The sequence below is a fragment of the Diprion similis genome, chromosome 2 (assembly GCF_021155765.1).
Source record: "Diprion similis isolate iyDipSimi1 chromosome 2, iyDipSimi1.1, whole genome shotgun sequence".
NCBI classification, from domain to species: domain Eukaryota; kingdom Metazoa; phylum Arthropoda; class Insecta; order Hymenoptera; family Diprionidae; genus Diprion; species Diprion similis.
In genome coordinates this window covers 12,137,004-12,155,217 of record NC_060106.1, presented here as the reverse complement: position 1 = coordinate 12,155,217, position 18,214 = coordinate 12,137,004, and positions in this window count along the sequence as shown.

Below are 18,214 nucleotides of genomic sequence, written 5' to 3'. Positions count from 1 at the left end.
GCGAAAATTTCGACGATTCTGAAAAGTGCTGCAATAAATTCTTTCAGGCACTATTCCGACGTAATTTTGCGAGAGAAATCGATTGATTGCAGTCCGGAAGCGCTGCGAGCAACGGATCAAAAGTTACAGCCAAAAAACGGAAGACGGAATTTCTCAATTTTTTTGCTGCTGGTATTTGCGTCGTAATTTCTTTGCTGTGGGTCCTACGCTTTTTTTGTTGTGTTTTCTGAGTTCCTGAGCGTCCAATTAGTCGAGAAAGGGTCACACAAATGGATTCCGAGTCGAAAAATTCTCGGCTCCAAAAATGACCAAAAAAGGAAGGTTAACCCCTTTGGATTTTTTGCAAAAATTTCGACGATTCTGAAAAGTGCTGCAATAAATTCTTTCAGGCACTATTCCGACGTAATTTTGCGAGAGAAATCGATTGATCGCAGTCCGGAAGCGCTGCGAGCAACGGATCAAAAGTTACAGCCAAAAAACGGAAGACGGAATTTCTCAATTTTTCTGCTGCTGGTATTTGCGTCGTAATTTCGCTGCTGTTGGTCCTACGCTTTTTTTCTTGCGTTTTCTGAGTTCCTGAGCGTCCAATTAGTCGAGAAAGGGTCACACAAATGGATTCCGAGACAAAAAATTCTCGTCTCCGAAAATGACCAAAAAAGGAAGGTTAACCCCTTTGGATTTTTTGCAAAAATTTCGACGATTTTGGAAAGTGCTGCAATAAATTCTTTCAGGCACTATTCCGACGTAATTTTGCGAGAGAAATCGATTGATCGCAGTCTGAATGCGCTGCGAGCAACGGATCAAAAGTTACAGCCAAAAAACGGAAGACGGAATTTCTCAATTTTTCTGCTGCTGGTATTTGCGTCGTAATTTCTCTGCTGTTGGTCCTACGCTTTTTTTCTTGCGTTTTCTGAGTTCCTGGGCATCCAATTAGTCTAGTAAGGGTCACACAAATAGATTCCGAGACAAAAAATTTTCGGCTCCAAAAATGACCAAAAAAGGAAGGTTAACCCCTTTGGATTTTTTGCGAAAATTTCGACGATTCTGAAAAGTGCTGCAATAAATTCTTTCAGGCACTATTCCGACGTAATTTTGCGAGAGAAATCGATTGATCGCAGTCCGGAAGCGCTGCGAGCAACGGATCAAAAGTTACAGCCAAAAAACGGAAGACGGAATTTCTCAATTTTTTTGCTGCTGGTATTTGCGTCGTAATTTCTTTGCTGTGGGTCCTACGCTTTTTTTGTTGTGTTTTCTGAGTTCCTGAGCGTCCAATTAGTCGAGAAAGGGTCACACAAATGGATTCCGAGTCAAAAAATTCTCGGCTCCAAAAATGACCAGAAAAGGAAGGTTAACCCCTTTGGATTTTTTGCGAAAATTTCGACGATTCTGAAAAGTGCTGCAATAAATTCTTTCAGGCACTATTCCGACGTAATTTTGCGAGAGAAATCGATTGATCGCAGTCCGGAAGCGCTGCGAGCAACGGATCAAAAGTTACAGCCAAAAAACGGAAGACGTATTTCCTCAATTTTTCTGCTGCTGGTATTTGCGACGTAATTTCGCTGCTGTTGGTCCTACGCTTTTTTTCTTGCGTTTTCTGAGTTCCTGGGCATCCAATTAGTCTAGTAAGGGTCATACAAATCGATTCCGAGACGAAAAATTCTCGGCTCCAAAAATGACCAAAAAAGGAAGGTTAACCCCTTTGGATTTTTTGCAAAAATTTCGACGATTCTGAAAAGTGCTGCAATAAATTCTCTCAGGCACTATTCCGACGTAATTTTGCGAGAGAAATCGATTGATCGCAGTCCGAAAGCGCTGCGAGCAACGGATCAAAAGTTACAGCCAAAAAACGGAAGACGGAATTTCTCAATTTTTCTGCTGCTGGTATTTGCGTCGTAATTTCTCTGCTGTTGGTCCTACGCTTTTTTTCTTGCGTTTTCTGAGTTCCTGGGCATCCAATTAGTCTAGTAAGGGTCATACAAATCGATTCCGAGACGAAAAATTCTCGGCTCTAAAAATGACCAAAAAAGGAAGGTTAACCCCTTTGGATTTTTTGCGAAAATTTCGACGATTCTGAAAAGTGCTGCAATAAATTCTTTCAGGCACTATTCCGACGTAATTTTGCGAGAGAAATCGATTGATCGCAGTCCGGAAGCGCTGCGAGCAACGGATCAAAAGTTACAGCCAAAAAACGGAAGACGGAATTTCTCAATTTTTTTGCTGCTGGTATTTGCGTCGTAATTTCTTTGCTGTGGGTCCTACGCTTTTTTTGTTGTGTTTTCTGAGTTCCTGAGCGTCCAATTAGTCGAGAAAGGGTCACACAAATGGATTCCGAGTCGAAAAATTCTCGGCTCCAAAAATGACCAAAAAAGGAAGGTTAACCCCTTTGGATTTTTTGCGAAAATTTCGACGATTCTGAAAAGTGCTGCAATAAATTCTTTCGGGCACTATTCCGACGTAATTTTGCGAGAGAAATCGATTGATCGCAGTCCGGAAGCGCTGCGAGCAACGGATCAAAAGTTACAGCCAAAAAACGGAAGACGGAATTTCTCAATTTTTCTGCTGCTGGTATTTGCGTCGTAATTTCGCTGCTGTTGGTCCTACGCTTTTTTTCTTGCGTTTTCTGAGTTCCTGAGCGTCCAATTAGTCGAGAAAGGGTCACACAAATGGATTCCGAGACAAAAAATTCTCGTCTCCAAAAATGACCAAAAAAGGAAGGTTAACCCCTTTGGATTTTCTGCAAAAATTTCGACGATTTTGGAAAGTGCTGCAATAAATTCTTTCAGGCACTATTCCGACGTAATTTTGCGAGAGAAATCGATTGATCGCAGCCTGAATGCGCTGCGAGCAACGGATCAAAAGTTACAGCCAAAAAACGGAAGACGTATTTCCTCAATTTTTCTGCTGCTGGTATTTGCGACGTAATTTCGCTGCTGTTGGTCCTACGCTTTTTTTCTCGCGTTTTCTGAGTTCCTGGGCATCCAATTAGTCTAGTAAGGGTCATACAAATCGATTCCGAGACGAAAAATTCTCGGCTCCAAAAATGACCAAAAAAGGAAGGTTAACTCCTTTGGATTTTTTGCAAAAATTTCGACGATTCTGAAAAGTGCTGCAATAAATTCTTTCAGGCACTATTCCGACGTAATTTTGCGAGAGAAATCGATTGATCGCAGTCCGAAAGCGCTGCGAGCAACGGATCAAAAGTTACAGCCAAAAAACGGAAGACGGAATTTCTCAATTTTTCTGCTGCTGGTATTTGCGTCGTAATTTCTCTGCTGTTGATCCTACGCTTTTTTTATTGCGTTTTCCGAGTTCCTGGGCATCCAATTAGTCTAGTAAGGGTCATACAAATCGATTCCGAGACGAAGAATTCTCGGCTCCAGAAATGACCAAAAAAGGAAGGTTAACCTCTTTGGATTTTTTGCGAAAATTTCGACGATTCTGAAAAGTGCTGCAATAAATTCTTTCAGGCACTATTCCGACGTAATTTTGCGAGAGAAATCGATTGATCGCAGTCCGGAAGCGCTGCGAGCAACGGATCAAAAGTTACAGCCAAAAAACGGAAGACGTATTTCCTCAATTTTTCTGCTGCTGGTATTTGCGACGTAATTTCGCTGCTGTTGGTCCTACGCTTTTTTTCTTGCGTTTTCTGAGTTCCTGGGCATCCAATTAGTCTAGTAAGGGTCATACAAATCGATTCCGAGACGAAAAATTCTCGGCTCCAAAAATGACCAAAAAAGGAAGGTTAACCCCTTTGGATTTTTTGCAAAAATTTCGACGATTCTGAAAAGTGCTGCAATAAATTCTTTCAGGCACTATTCCGACGTAATTTTGCGAGAGAAATCGATTGATCGCAGTCCGAAAGCGCTGCGAGCAACGGATCAAAAGTTACAGCCAAAAAACGGAAGACGGAATTTCTCAATTTTTCTGCTGCTGGTATTTGCGTCGTAATTTCTCTGCTGTTGGTCCTACGCTTTTTTTCTTGCGTTTTCTGAGTTCCTGGGCATCCAATTAGTCTAGTAAGGGTCATACAAATCGATTCCGAGACGAAAAATTCTCGGCTCTAAAAATGACCAAAAAAGGAAGGTTAACCCCTTTGGATTTTTTGCGAAAATTTCGACGATTCTGAAAAGTGCTGCAATAAATTCTTTCAGGCACTATTCCGACGTAATTTTGCGAGAGAAATCGATTGATCGCAGTCCGGAAGCGCTGCGAGCAACGGATCAAAAGTTACAGCCAAAAAACGGAAGACGGAATTTCTCAATTTTTTTGCTGCTGGTATTTGCGTCGTAATTTCTTTGCTGTGGGTCCTACGCTTTTTTTGTTGTGTTTTCTGAGTTCCTGAGCGTCCAATTAGTCGAGAAAGGGTCACACAAATGGATTCCGAGTCGAAAAATTCTCGGCTCCAAAAATGACCAAAAAAGGAAGGTTAACCCCTTTGGATTTTTTGCGAAAATTTCGACGATTCTGAAAAGTGCTGCAATAAATTCTTTCGGGCACTATTCCGACGTAATTTTGCGAGAGAAATCGATTGATCGCAGTCCGAAAGCGCTGCGAGCAACGGATCAAAAGTTACAGCCAAAAAACGGAAGACGGAATTTCTCAATTTTTCTGCTGCTGGTATTTGCGTCGTAATTTCTCTGCTGTGGGTCCTACGCTTTTTTTGTTGTGTTTTCTGAGTTCCTGAGCGTCCAATTAGTCGAGAAAGGGTCACACAAATGGATTCCGAGTCAAAAAATTCTCGGCTCCAAAAATGACCAGAAAAGGAAGGTTAACCCCTTTGGATTTTTTGCAAAAATTTCGACGATTCCGAAAAGTGCTGCAATAAATTCTTTCAGGCACTATTCCGACGTAATTTTGCGAGAGAAATCGATTGATCGCAGTCCGGAAGCGCTGCGAGCAACGGATCAAAAGTTACAGCCAAAAAACGGAAGACGGAATTTCTCAATTTTTCTGCTGCTGGTATTTGCGTCGTAATTTCGCTGCTGTTGGTCCTACGCTTTTTTTCTTGCGTTTTCTGAGTTCCTGAGCGTCCAATTAGTCGAGAAAGGGTCACACAAATGGATTCCGAGACAAAAAATTCTCGTCTCCAAAAATGACCAAAAAAGGAAGGTTAACCCCTTTGGATTTTCTGCAAAAATTTCGACGATTTTGGAAAGTGCTGCAATAAATTCTTTCAGGCACTATTCCGACGTAATTTTGCGAGAGAAATCGATTGATCGCAGCCTGAATGCGCTGCGAGCAACGGATCAAAAGTTACAGCCAAAAAACGGAAGACGTATTTCCTCAATTTTTCTGCTGCTGGTATTTGCGACGTAATTTCGCTGCTGTTGGTCCTACGCTTTTTTTCTTGCGTTTTCTGAGTTCCTGGGCATCCAATTAGTCTAGTAAGGGTCATACAAATCGATTTCGAGACGAAAAATTCTCGGCTCCAAAAATGACCAAAAAAGGAAGGTTAACTCCGTTGGATTTTTTGCAAAAATTTCGACGATTCTGAAAAGTGCTGCAATAAATTCTTTCAGGCACTATTCCGACGTAATTTTGCGAGAGAAATCGATTGATCGCAGTCCGAAAGCGCTGCGAGCAACGGATCAAAAGTTACAGCCAAAAAACGGAAGACGGAATTTCTCAATTTTTCTGCTGCTGGTATTTGCGTCGTAATTTCTCTGCTGTTGATCCTACGCTTTTTTTATTGCGTTTTCCGAGTTCCTGGGCATCCAATTAGTCTAGTAAGGGTCATACAAATCGATTCCGAGACGAAGAATTCTCGGCTCCAGAAATGACCAAAAAAGGAAGGTTAACCTCTTTGGATTTTTTGCGAAAATTTCGACGATTCTGAAAAGTGCTGCAATAAATTCTTTCAGGCACTATTCCGACGTAATTTTGCGAGAGAAATCGATTGATCGCAGTCCGGAAGCGCTGCGAGCAACGGATCAAAAGTTACAGCCAAAAAACGGAAGACGTATTTCCTCAATTTTTCTGCTGCTGGTATTTGCGACGTAATTTCGCTGCTGTTGGTCCTACGCTTTTTTTCTTGCGTTTTCTGAGTTCCTGGGCATCCAATTAGTCTAGTAAGGGTCATACAAATCGATTCCGAGACGAAAAATTCTCGGCTCCAAAAATGACCAAAAAAGGAAGGTTAACCCCTTTGGATTTTTTGCAAAAATTTCGACGATTCTGAAAAGTGCTGCAATAAATTCTTTCAGGCACTATTCCGACGTAATTTTGCGAGAGAAATCGATTGATCGCAGTCCGAAAGCGCTGCGAGCAACGGATCAAAAGTTACAGCCAAAAAACGGAAGACGGAATTTCTCAATTTTTCTGCTGCTGGTATTTGCGTCGTAATTTCTCTGCTGTTGGTCCTACGCTTTTTTTCTTGCGTTTTCTGAGTTCCTGGGCATCCAATTAGTCTAGTAAGGGTCATACAAATCGATTCCGAGACGAAAAATTCTCGGCTCTAAAAATGACCAAAAAAGGAAGGTTAACCCCTTTGGATTTTTTGCGAAAATTTCGACGATTCTGAAAAGTGCTGCAATAAATTCTTTCAGGCACTATTCCGACGTAATTTTGCGAGAGAAATCGATTGATCGCAGTCCGGAAGCGCTGCGAGCAACGGATCAAAAGTTACAGCCAAAAAACGGAAGACGGAATTTCTCAATTTTTTTGCTGCTGGTATTTGCGTCGTAATTTCTTTGCTGTGGGTCCTACGCTTTTTTTGTTGTGTTTTCTGAGTTCCTGAGCGTCCAATTAGTCGAGAAAGGGTCACACAAATGGATTCCGAGTCGAAAAATTCTCGGCTCCAAAAATGACCAAAAAAGGAAGGTTAACCCCTTTGGATTTTTTGCAAAAATTTCGACGATTCTGAAAAGTGCTGCAATAAATTCTTTCAGGCACTATTCCGACGTAATTTTGCGAGAGAAATCGATTGATCGCAGTCCGGAAGCGCTGCGAGCAACGGATCAAAAGTTACAGCCAAAAAACGGAAGACGGAATTTCTCAATTTTTCTGCTGCTGGTATTTGCGTCGTAATTTCGCTGCTGTTGGTCCTACGCTTTTTTTCTTGCGTTTTCTGAGTTCCTGAGCGTCCAATTAGTCGAGAAAGGGTCACACAAATGGATTCCGAGACAAAAAATTCTCGTCTCCGAAAATGACCAAAAAAGGAAGGTTAACCCCTTTGGATTTTTTGCAAAAATTTCGACGATTTTGGAAAGTGCTGCAATAAATTCTTTCAGGCACTATTCCGACGTAATTTTGCGAGAGAAATCGATTGATCGCAGTCTGAATGCGCTGCGAGCAACGGATCAAAAGTTACAGCCAAAAAACGGAAGACGGAATTTCTCAATTTTTTTGCTGCTGGTATTTGCGTCGTAATTTCTTTGCTGTGGGTCCTACGCTTTTTTTGTTGTGTTTTCTGAGTTCCTGAGCGTCCAATTAGTCGAGAAAGGGTCACACAAATGGATTCCGAGTCGAAAAATTCTCGGCTCCAAAAATGACCAAAAAAGGAAGGTTAACCCCTTTGGATTTTTTGCGAAAATTTCGACGATTCTGAAAAGTGCTGCAATAAATTCTTTCGGGCACTATTCCGACGTAATTTTGCGAGAGAAATCGATTGATCGCAGTCCGAAAGCGCTGCGAGCAACGGATCAAAAGTTACAGCCAAAAAACGGAAGACGGAATTTCTCAATTTTTCTGCTGCTGGTATTTGCGTCGTAATTTCTCTGCTGTTGGTCCTACGCTTTTTTTCTTGCGTTTTCTGAGTTCCTGGGCATCCAATTAGTCTAGTAAGGGTCATACAAATCGATTCCGAGACGAAAAATTCTCGGCTCCAAAAATGACCAAAAAAGGAAGGTTAACCCCTTTGGATTTTTTGCGAAAATTTCGACGATTCTGAAAAGTGCTGCAATAAATTCTTTCAGGCACTATTCCGAAGTAATTTTGCGAGAGAAATCGATTGACCGCAGTCCGGAAGCGCTGCGGGCAACGGATCAAAAGTTACAGCCAAAAAACGAAAGACGTATTTTCTCAATTTTTCTGCTGCTGGTATTTGCGTCGTCATTTCTCTGCTGTTGATCCTACGCTTTTTTTCTTGCGTTTTCTGAGTTCCTGGGCATCCAATTAGTCTAGTAAGGGTCATACAAATCGATTCCGAGACGAAAAATTCTCGGCTCCAAAAATAGCCAAAAAAGGAAGGTTAACCCCTTTGGATTTTTTGCAAAAATTTCGACGATTCTGAAAAGTGCTGCAATGAATTCTTTCAGGCACTATTCCGACGTAATTTTGCGAGAGAAATCGATTGATCGCAGTCCGAATGCGCTGCGAGCAACGGATCAAAAGTTACAGCCAAAAAACGGAAGACGTATTTTCTCAATTTTTCTGCTGCTGGTATTTGCGTCGTAATTTCTCTGCTGTTGGTCCTACGCTTTTTTTCTTGCGTTTTCTGAGTTCCTGGGCATCCAATTAGTCTAGTAAGGGTCACACAAATAGATTCCGAGACAAAAAATTTTCGGCTCCAAAAATGACCAAAAAAGGAAGGTTAACCCCTTCGGATTTTTTGCGAAAATTTCGACGATTCTGAAAAGTGCTGCAATAAATTCTTTCAGGCACTATTCCGACGTAATTTTGCGAGAGAAATCGATTGATCGCAGTCCGGAAGCGCTGCGAGCAACGGATCAAAAGTTACAGCCAAAAAACGGAAGACGGAATTTCTCAATTTTTTTGCTGCTGGTATTTGCGTCGTAATTTCTTTGCTGTGGGTCCTACGCTTTTTTTGTTGTGTTTTCTGAGTTCCTGAGCGTCCAATTAGTCGAGAAAGGGTCACACAAATGGATTCCGAGTCAAAAAATTCTCGGCTCCAAAAATGACCAGAAAAGGAAGGTTAACCCCTTTGGATTTTTTGCAAAAATTTCGACGATTCCGAAAAGTGCTGCAATAAATTCTTTCAGGCACTATTCCGACGTAATTTTGCGAGAGAAATCGATTGATCGCAGTCCGGAAGCGCTGCGAGCAACGGATCAAAAGTTACAGCCAAAAAACGGAAGACGGAATTTCTCAATTTTTCTGCTGCTGGTATTTGCGTCGTAATTTCTCTGCTGTTGGTCCTACGCTTTTTTTCTTGCGTTTTCTGAGTTCCTGGGCATCCAATTAGTCTAGTAAGGGTCATACAAATCGATTCCGAGACGAAAAATTCTCGGCTCTAAAAATGACCAAGAAAGGAAGGTTAACCCCTTTGGATTTTTTGCGAAAATTTCGACGATTCTGAAAAGTGCTGCAATAAATTCTTTCAGGCACTATTCCGACGTAATTTTGCGAGAGAAATCGATTGATCGCAGTCCGGAAGCGCTGCGAGCAACGGATCAAAAGTTACAGCCAAAAAACGGAAGACGGAATTTCTCAATTTTTTTGCTGCTGGTATTTGCGTCGTAATTTCTTTGCTGTGGGTCCTACGCTTTTTTTGTTGTGTTTTCTGAGTTCCTGAGCGTCCAATTAGTCGAGAAAGGGTCACACAAATGGATTCCGAGTCGAAAAATTCTCGGCTCCAAAAATGACCAAAAAAGGAAGGTTAACCCCTTTGGATTTTTTGCAAAAATTTCGACGATTCTGAAAAGTGCTGCAATAAATTCTTTCAGGCACTATTCCGACGTAATTTTGCGAGAGAAATCGATTGATCGCAGTCCGGAAGCGCTGCGAGCAACGGATCAAAAGTTACAGCCAAAAAACGGAAGACGGAATTTCTCAATTTTTCTGCTGCTGGTATTTGCGTCGTAATTTCGCTGCTGTTGGTCCTACGCTTTTTTTCTTGCGTTTTCTGAGTTCCTGAGCGTCCAATTAGTCGAGAAAGGGTCACACAAATGGATTCCGAGACAAAAAATTCTCGTCTCCGAAAATGACCAAAAAAGGAAGGTTAACCCCTTTGGATTTTTTGCAAAAATTTCGACGATTTTGGAAAGTGCTGCAATAAATTCTTTCAGGCACTATTCCGACGTAATTTTGCGAGAGAAATCGATTGATCGCAGTCTGAATGCGCTGCGAGCAACGGATCAAAAGTTACAGCCAAAAAACGGAAGACGGAATTTCTCAATTTTATTGCTGCTGGTATTTGCGTCGTAATTTCTTTGCTGTGGGTCCTACGCTTTTTTTGTTGTGTTTTCTGAGTTCCTGAGCGTCCAATTAGTCGAGAAAGGGTCACACAAATGGATTCCGAGTCGAAAAATTCTCGGCTCCAAAAATGACCAAAAAAGGAAGGTTAACCCCTTTGGATTTTTTGCGAAAATTTCGACGATTCTGAAAAGTGCTGCAATAAATTCTTTCGGGCACTATTCCGACGTAATTTTGCGAGAGAAATCGATTGATCGCAGTCCGAAAGCGCTGCGAGCAACGGATCAAAAGTTACAGCCAAAAAACGGAAGACGGAATTTCTCAATTTTTCTGCTGCTGGTATTTGCGTCGTAATTTCTCTGCTGTTGGTCCTACGCTTTTTTTCTTGCGTTTTCTGAGTTCCTGGGCATCCAATTAGTCTAGTAAGGGTCATACAAATCGATTCCGAGACGAAAAATTCTCGGCTCCAAAAATGACCAAAAAAGGAAGGTTAACCCCTTTGGATTTTTTGCGAAAATTTCGACGATTCTGAAAAGTGCTGCAATAAATTCTTTCAGGCACTATTCCGAAGTAATTTTGCGAGAGAAATCGATTGACCGCAGTCCGGAAGCGCTGCGGGCAACGGATCAAAAGTTACAGCCAAAAAACGAAAGACGTATTTTCTCAATTTTTCTGCTGCTGGTATTTGCGTCGTCATTTCTCTGCTGTTGGTCCTACGCTTTTTTTCTTGCGTTTTCTGAGTTCCTGGGCATCCAATTAGTCTAGTAAGGGTCACACAAATAGATTCCGAGACAAAAAATTTTCGGCTCCAAAAATGACCAAAAAAGGAAGGTTAACCCCTTCGGATTTTTTGCGAAAATTTCGACGATTCTGAAAAGTGCTGCAATAAATTCTTTCAGGCACTATTCCGACGTAATTTTGCGAGAGAAATCGATTGATCGCAGTCCGGAAGCGCTGCGAGCAACGGATCAAAAGTTACAGCCAAAAAACGGAAGACGGAATTTCTCAATTTTTTTGCTGCTGGTATTTGCGTCGTAATTTCTTTGCTGTGGGTCCTACGCTTTTTTTGTTGTGTTTTCTGAGTTCCTGAGCGTCCAATTAGTCGAGAAAGGGTCACACAAATGGATTCCGAGTCAAAAAATTCTCGGCTCCAAAAATGACCAGAAAAGGAAGGTTAACCCCTTTGGATTTTTTGCAAAAATTTCCACGATTCCGAAAAGTGCTGCAATAAATTCTTTCAGGCACTATTCCGACGTAATTTTGCGAGAGAAATCGATTGATCGCAGTCCGGAAGCGCTGCGAGCAACGGATCAAAAGTTACAGCCAAAAAACGGAAGACGGAATTTCTCAATTTTTCTGCTGCTGGTATTTGCGTCGTAATTTCGCTGCTGTTGGTCCTACGCTTTTTTTCTTGCGTTTTCTGAGTTCCTGAGCGTCCAATTAGTCGAGAAAGGGTCACACAAATGGATTCCGAGACAAAAAATTCTCGTCTCCAAAAATGACCAAAAAAGGAAGGTTAACCCCTTTGGATTTTTTGCAAAAATTTCGACGATTTTGGAAAGTGCTGCAATAAATTCTTTCAGGCACTATTCCGACGTAATTTTGCGAGAGAAATCGATTGATCGCAGCCTGAATGCGCTGCGAGCAACGGATCAAAAGTTACAGCCAAAAAACGGAAGACGTATTTCCTCAATTTTTCTGCTGCTGGTATTTGCGACGTAATTTCGCTGCTGTTGGTCCTACGCTTTTTTCCTTGCGTTTTCTGAGTTCCTGGGCATCCAATTAGTCTAGTAAGGGTCATACAAATTGATTCCGAGACGAAAAATTCTCGGCTCCAAAAATGACCAAAAAAGGAAGGTTAACTCCTTTGGATTTTTTGCAAAAATTTCGACGATTCTGAAAAGTGCTGCAATAAATTCTTTCAGGCACTATTCCGACGTAATTTTGCGAGAGAAATCGATTGATCGCAGTCCGAAAGCGCTGCGAGCAACGGATCAAAAGTTACAGCCAAAAAACGGAAGACGGAATTTCTCAATTTTTCTGCTGCTGGTATTTGCGTCGTAATTTCTCTGCTGTTGATCCTACGCTTTTTTTATTGCGTTTTCCGAGTTCCTGGGCATCCAATTAGTCTAGTAAGGGTCATACAAATCGATTCCGAGACGAAAAATTCTCGGCTCCAGAAATGACCAAAAAAGGAAGGTTAACCTCTTTGGATTTTTTGCGAAAATTTCGACGATTCTGAAAAGTGCTGCAATAAATTCTTTCAGGCACTATTCCGACGTAATTTTGCGAGAGAAATCGATTGATCGCAGTCCGGAAGCGCTGCGAGCAACGGATCAAAAGTTACAGCCAAAAAACGGAAGACGTATTTCCTCAATTTTTCTGCTGCTGGTATTTGCGACGTAATTTCGCTGCTGTTGGTCCTACGCTTTTTTTCTTGCGTTTTCTGAGTTCCTGGGCATCCAATTAGTCTAGTAAGGGTCATACAAATCGATTCCGAGACGAAAAATTCTCGGCTCCAAAAATGACCAAAAAAGGAAGGTTAACCCCTTTGGATTTTTTGCAAAAATTTCGACGATTCTGAAAAGTGCTGCAATGAATTCTTTCAGGCACTATTCCGACGTAATTTTGCGAGAGAAATCGATTGATCGCAGTCCGAAAGCGCTGCGAGCAACGGATCAAAAGTTACAGCCAAAAAACGGAAGACGGAATTTCTCAATTTTTCTGCTGCTGGTATTTGCGTCGTAATTTCTCTGCTGTTGGTCCTACGCTTTTTTTCTTGCGTTTTCTGAGTTCCTGGGCATCCAATTAGTCTAGTAAGGGTCATACAAATCGATTCCGAGACGAAAAATTCTCGGCTCTAAAAATGACCAAAAAAGGAAGGTTAACCCCTTTGGATTTTTTGCGAAAATTTGACGATTCTGAAAAGTGCTGCAATAAATTCTTTCAGGCACTATTCCGACGTAATTTTGCGAGAGAAATCGATTGATCGCAGTCCGGAAGCGCTGCGAGCAACGGATCAAAAGTTACAGCCAAAAAACGGAAGACGGAATTTCTCAATTTTTTTGCTGCTGGTATTTGCGTCGTAATTTCTTTGCTGTGGGTCCTACGCTTTTTTTGTTGTGTTTTCTGAGTTCCTGAGCATCCAATTAGTCGAGAAAGGGTCACACAAATGGATTCCGAGTCGAAAAATTCTCGGCTCCAAAAATGACCAAAAAAGGAAGGTTAACCCCTTTGGATTTTTTGCAAAAATTTCGACGATTCTGAAAAGTGCTGCAATAAATTCTTTCAGGCACTATTCCGACGTAATTTTGCGAGAGAAATCGATTGATCGCAGTCCGGAAGCGCTGCGAGCAACGGATCAAAAGTTACAGCCAAAAAACGGAAGACGGAATTTCTCAATTTTTCTGCTGCTGGTATTTGCGTCGTAATTTCGCTGCTGTTGGTCCTACGCTTTTTTTCTTGCGTTTTCTGAGTTCCTGAGCGTCCAATTAGTCGAGAAAGGGTCACACAAATGGATTCCGAGACAAAAAATTCTCGTCTCCGAAAATGACCAAAAAAGGAAGGTTAACCCCTTTGGATTTTTTGCAAAAATTTCGACGATTTTGGAAAGTGCTGCAATAAATTCTTTCAGGCACTATTCCGACGTAATTTTGCGAGAGAAATCGATTGATCGCAGTCCGAAAGCGCTGCGAGCAACGGATCAAAAGTTACAGCCAAAAAACGGAAGACGGAATTTCTCAATTTTTCTGCTGCTGGTATTTGCGTCGTAATTTCTCTGCTGTTGGTCCTACGCTTTTTTTCTTGCGTTTTCTGAGTTCCTGGGCATCCAATTAGTCTAGTAAGGGTCATACAAATCGATTCCGAGACGAAAAATTCTCGGCTTCAAAAATGACCAAAAAAGGAAGGCTAACCCCTTTGGATTTTTTGCGAAAATTTCGACGATTCTGAAAAGTGCTGCAATAAATTCCTTCAGGCACTATTCCGACGTAATTTTGCGAGAGAAATCGATTGATCGCAGTCCGAATGCGCTGCGAGCAACGGATCAAAAGTTACAGCCAAAAAACGAAAGACGTATTTTCTCAATTTCTCTGCTGCTGGTATTTGCGTCGTAATTTCTCTGCTGTTGGTCCTACGCTTTTTTCCTTGCGTTTTCTGAGTTCCTGGGCACCCAATCAGCCTAGAAAGGGTCATACAAATCGATTTCGAGACGAAAAATTCTCGGCTTCAAAAATGACCAAAAAAGGAAGGCTAACCCCTTTGGATTTTTTGCGAAAATTTCGACGATTCTGAAAAGTGCTGCAATAAATTCTTTCAGGCACTATTCCGACGTAATTTTGCGAGAGAAATCGATTGATCGCAGTCCGGAAGCGCTGCGAGCAACGGATCAAAAGTTACAGCCAAAAAACGGAAGACGGAATTTCTCAATTTTTCTGCTGCTGGTATTTGCGTCGTAATTTCTTAGCTGTGGGTCCTACGCTTTTTTTGTTGTGTTTTCTGAGTTCCTGAGCGTCCAATTAGTCGAGAAAGGGTCACACAAATGGATTCCGAGACAAAAAATTCTCGGCTCCAAAAATGACCAAAAATGTAAGGCTAACCCCTTTGGATTTTTTGCGAAAATTTCGACGATTTTGGAAAGTGCTGCAATGAATATTCTCAGGCACTATTCCGACGTAATTCTGCGAGAGGAATCGATTGACCGCAGTCCGGAAGCGCTGCGAGCAACGGATCAAAAGTTACAGCCATAAAACGGAAGACGGAATTTCTCAATTTTTCTGCTGCTGGTATTTGCGTCGTAATTTCTGTGCTGATGGTCATACGCTTTTTTTCTCGCGTTTTCTGAGTTCCTGGGCACCCAATGAGCCTAGAAAGGGTCATACAAATCGATTCCGAGACGAAAAATTCTCGGCTCCAAAAATGACCAAAAAAGGAAGGCTAACCCCTTTGGATTTTTTGCGAAAATTTCGACGATTCTGAAAAGTGCTGCAATAAATTCTTTCAGGCACTATTCCGACGTAATTTTGCGAGAGAAATCGATTGATCGCAGTCCGAATGCGCTGCGAGCAACGGATCAAAAGTTACAGCCAAAAAACGGAAGACGTATTTCCTCAATTTTTCCGCTGCTAGTATTTGCGTCGTAATTTCTCTGCTGTTGGTCCTACGCTTTTTTTCTTGCGTTTTCTGAGTTCCTGGGCATCCAATTAGTCTAGTAAGGGTCATACAAATCGATTCCTAGACGAAAAATTCTCGGCTCCAAAAATGACCAAAAAAGGAAGGCTAACCCCTTCGGATTCATAGCGAAAATTTCGACGATTCTGAAAAGTGCTGCAATAAATTCTTTCAGGCACTATTCCGGCGTAATTTTGCGAGAGAAATCGATTGACCGCAGTCCGAATGCGCTGCGAGCACCGGATCAAAAGTTACAACCAAAAAACGAAAGACGCATTTTTTTCAATTTCTCTGCTGCTGGTATTTGCGTCGTAATTTTTCTGCTGTTGGTCCTACGCTTTTTTTGTTGTGTTTTCTGAGTTCCTGGGCGTCCAATGCGTCTTGAAAGGGTCATACAAATCGATTCCGAGACGAAAAATTCTCGGCTCCAAAAATGACCAAAAAAGTAAGGCTAACCCCTTGGGATTTTTTGTGAAAATTTTGACGATTTTGAAAATTGCTGCAAATAAATATCTCAGGCACTATTCAGACGTAATTTCGCGAGAGAAATCGGTCGAGCGTTTCCGCATAAGCTGCGAGCGATCGATCAAAAGTTACCGCCAAAAAACGAAAAACTTTGTTTTCTCATCTTCCTGCTCTTGGTGGTTTCTTTGTAACTTTTGTGCTTTCGGTTCTTCCCTATTTTTGCTGTGTTTTCTGAGTTCCTGGAGGTTTAATCACCCCAGAAAAGGTCATACCAATCGATTTCAAGACGAAAAATTTTCGGCTTCGAAAAAAAAAGTAAGCTCAATTCCTGTCGAATTTTTCCGAACATATCGTCGCTTCGGAAAAATCACGACACAATCCTATTATGCGCAATTTTACTTCATTGTGCCAGAGAAATTGATGCAATACAGTTTCGAGATGCCTGAACTAAGGCTTCGACCGTGTATAACGTAGAACCAATGGTGCAATGCATCGTTTCACTGATCATTTTTTAATAACAAACGTACGATTTTGAAAGTATACATACTAGTTACAATACAAGTTTTACAAATTATATAATGTGTACAATTTACATATCCTGTCGAGAAGCACGCAATCATTACGCTGCAACGACAAACTTCACTCGAGTATGGCTACAACGTTAATTACTACATCATCTCAATAAAATCACCACATTTATCCCCCCATCTCTCATCAAGAATTTCGCACATACATCACTTATACTTATTTCGACTTAATTTATCTCTTAAGTTTTGGTATGTCGTAGACTATGGTAATATTTTTCTTTGCGTCCCCTAAGTTTCATGCAATATATGCACCAGAATAATGTTTTAAAATCGAATATGATGTTGTATGACGTATTCATAAAGTTTGGTGCATCGAAATGAGATTCCGTTAGCTATAGTGGTCCACATACGTTAAAGTACTCTTAGTTGACAATCTGACGTGTAAGTCAAAAGGCTTGCAATACCTTGTAAATTACAGTTATATAATAGAACCATGCATTAGGATATTAACCTAATAGAATCAAGCTACGTACTAATATTTACAGAAGTTAAGCATATACATCATCACATGCGTTATCAAACTCTTAAAAATATCATCTAAGAAGTCTGCATAACTTCCATTATATGATAAGCAGTATTTAATATTCTTCAGTTGACGTTCAATATGAAACTAACATGTACACTCGCTGCGTTTATCATACATGAATCGCCCACATTAATTACATAACAAAGCATTCTAAAATCCTCAACACGTCGAGCTTATCGCTCCAAGTGCATTAAAGCTATTGGTCTTATTTCATTCCCTCGTTTCAGTCACAGGTTTGTACGCGAAAGTTCGAATTTATTCTGTGCGTACAATATGCCAGCAGTTGGAAAAGTAATATTTTCGTTTCTCCGAGTCATTTAAATGTCACGTGTCCACGCAGTTCCAGTTATCTGTCATCATTCTCGAATCATTAGTTGACATCCCTGTTCATACATCGAAATCATGAGCATCTGTGATACTTCGAATGGTAAAAATTAGATCAATCAAAACTGAACACAGCCCAATGTTAATGTTAACATACTGCTAACTTTTACCGGACCTTGTTAAGATATTGGGGAGTCAATAAAATTACACACAGCAACAGAACGTTATAACCTTCGACTTTCACATAATTATTTTCTCTGGATACCATCGAAATAGGTCGTGATTCGACCATCATATTCTAATCCGATTAAACCTAGGCGGAACAAATTTTGTACGATACCTTTATCTTAAGAAGCATAGACGTTTTTCTAGACTGAAATGAGTGGAAAGACATGGAACTTCTAAAAAATAGTTGCAACTCGACACCAAAAATCATTTGGCTAGTAGTTTCAGAAGAAATATAATTATGATAAAGATCGGAGGTTTTATTATTCATAATTAGGTAAAATCAAGTAGAAATACTTCCCCCTTCCATCCTTGATCTCCATCCTTCACGCAAACCAATAGCCTTATTATTTTGCACAATTCCTAGCATTGCAAAACACTGATCCTTGTGGGCCAAAACATGGTAATATGGTAATACACTTATGCATAATACACTCGAATTGTCAAATGAAATGTATATTGATTATTTCGTAGCATAACATAATATACACATATGTATAATGCAACATCTAATGTACATATTTACAGTGTCACATTATTGAATAGTCGAATATTTTTCTTAAACATTAAGTTATTGATTATTTTTACGGTGTTCCCTTTTAGATGAAAGTTAAATTTAATTACCACATCATTACATTCATTGTGAATAAATTTCGCTCGCCTTATCACTTATTACAATTATATCTGAAAACTGCATTGTCTTATTTTAAAAATGATCGCCCCATTCACTCAATCATAAGAACATCCTAATATAGTAACTGCGGGTCGGCGCCTATCATACATTAAAATCTTATTTTTTGTGAGGTAGGTAGACGCTGGTTTTCAC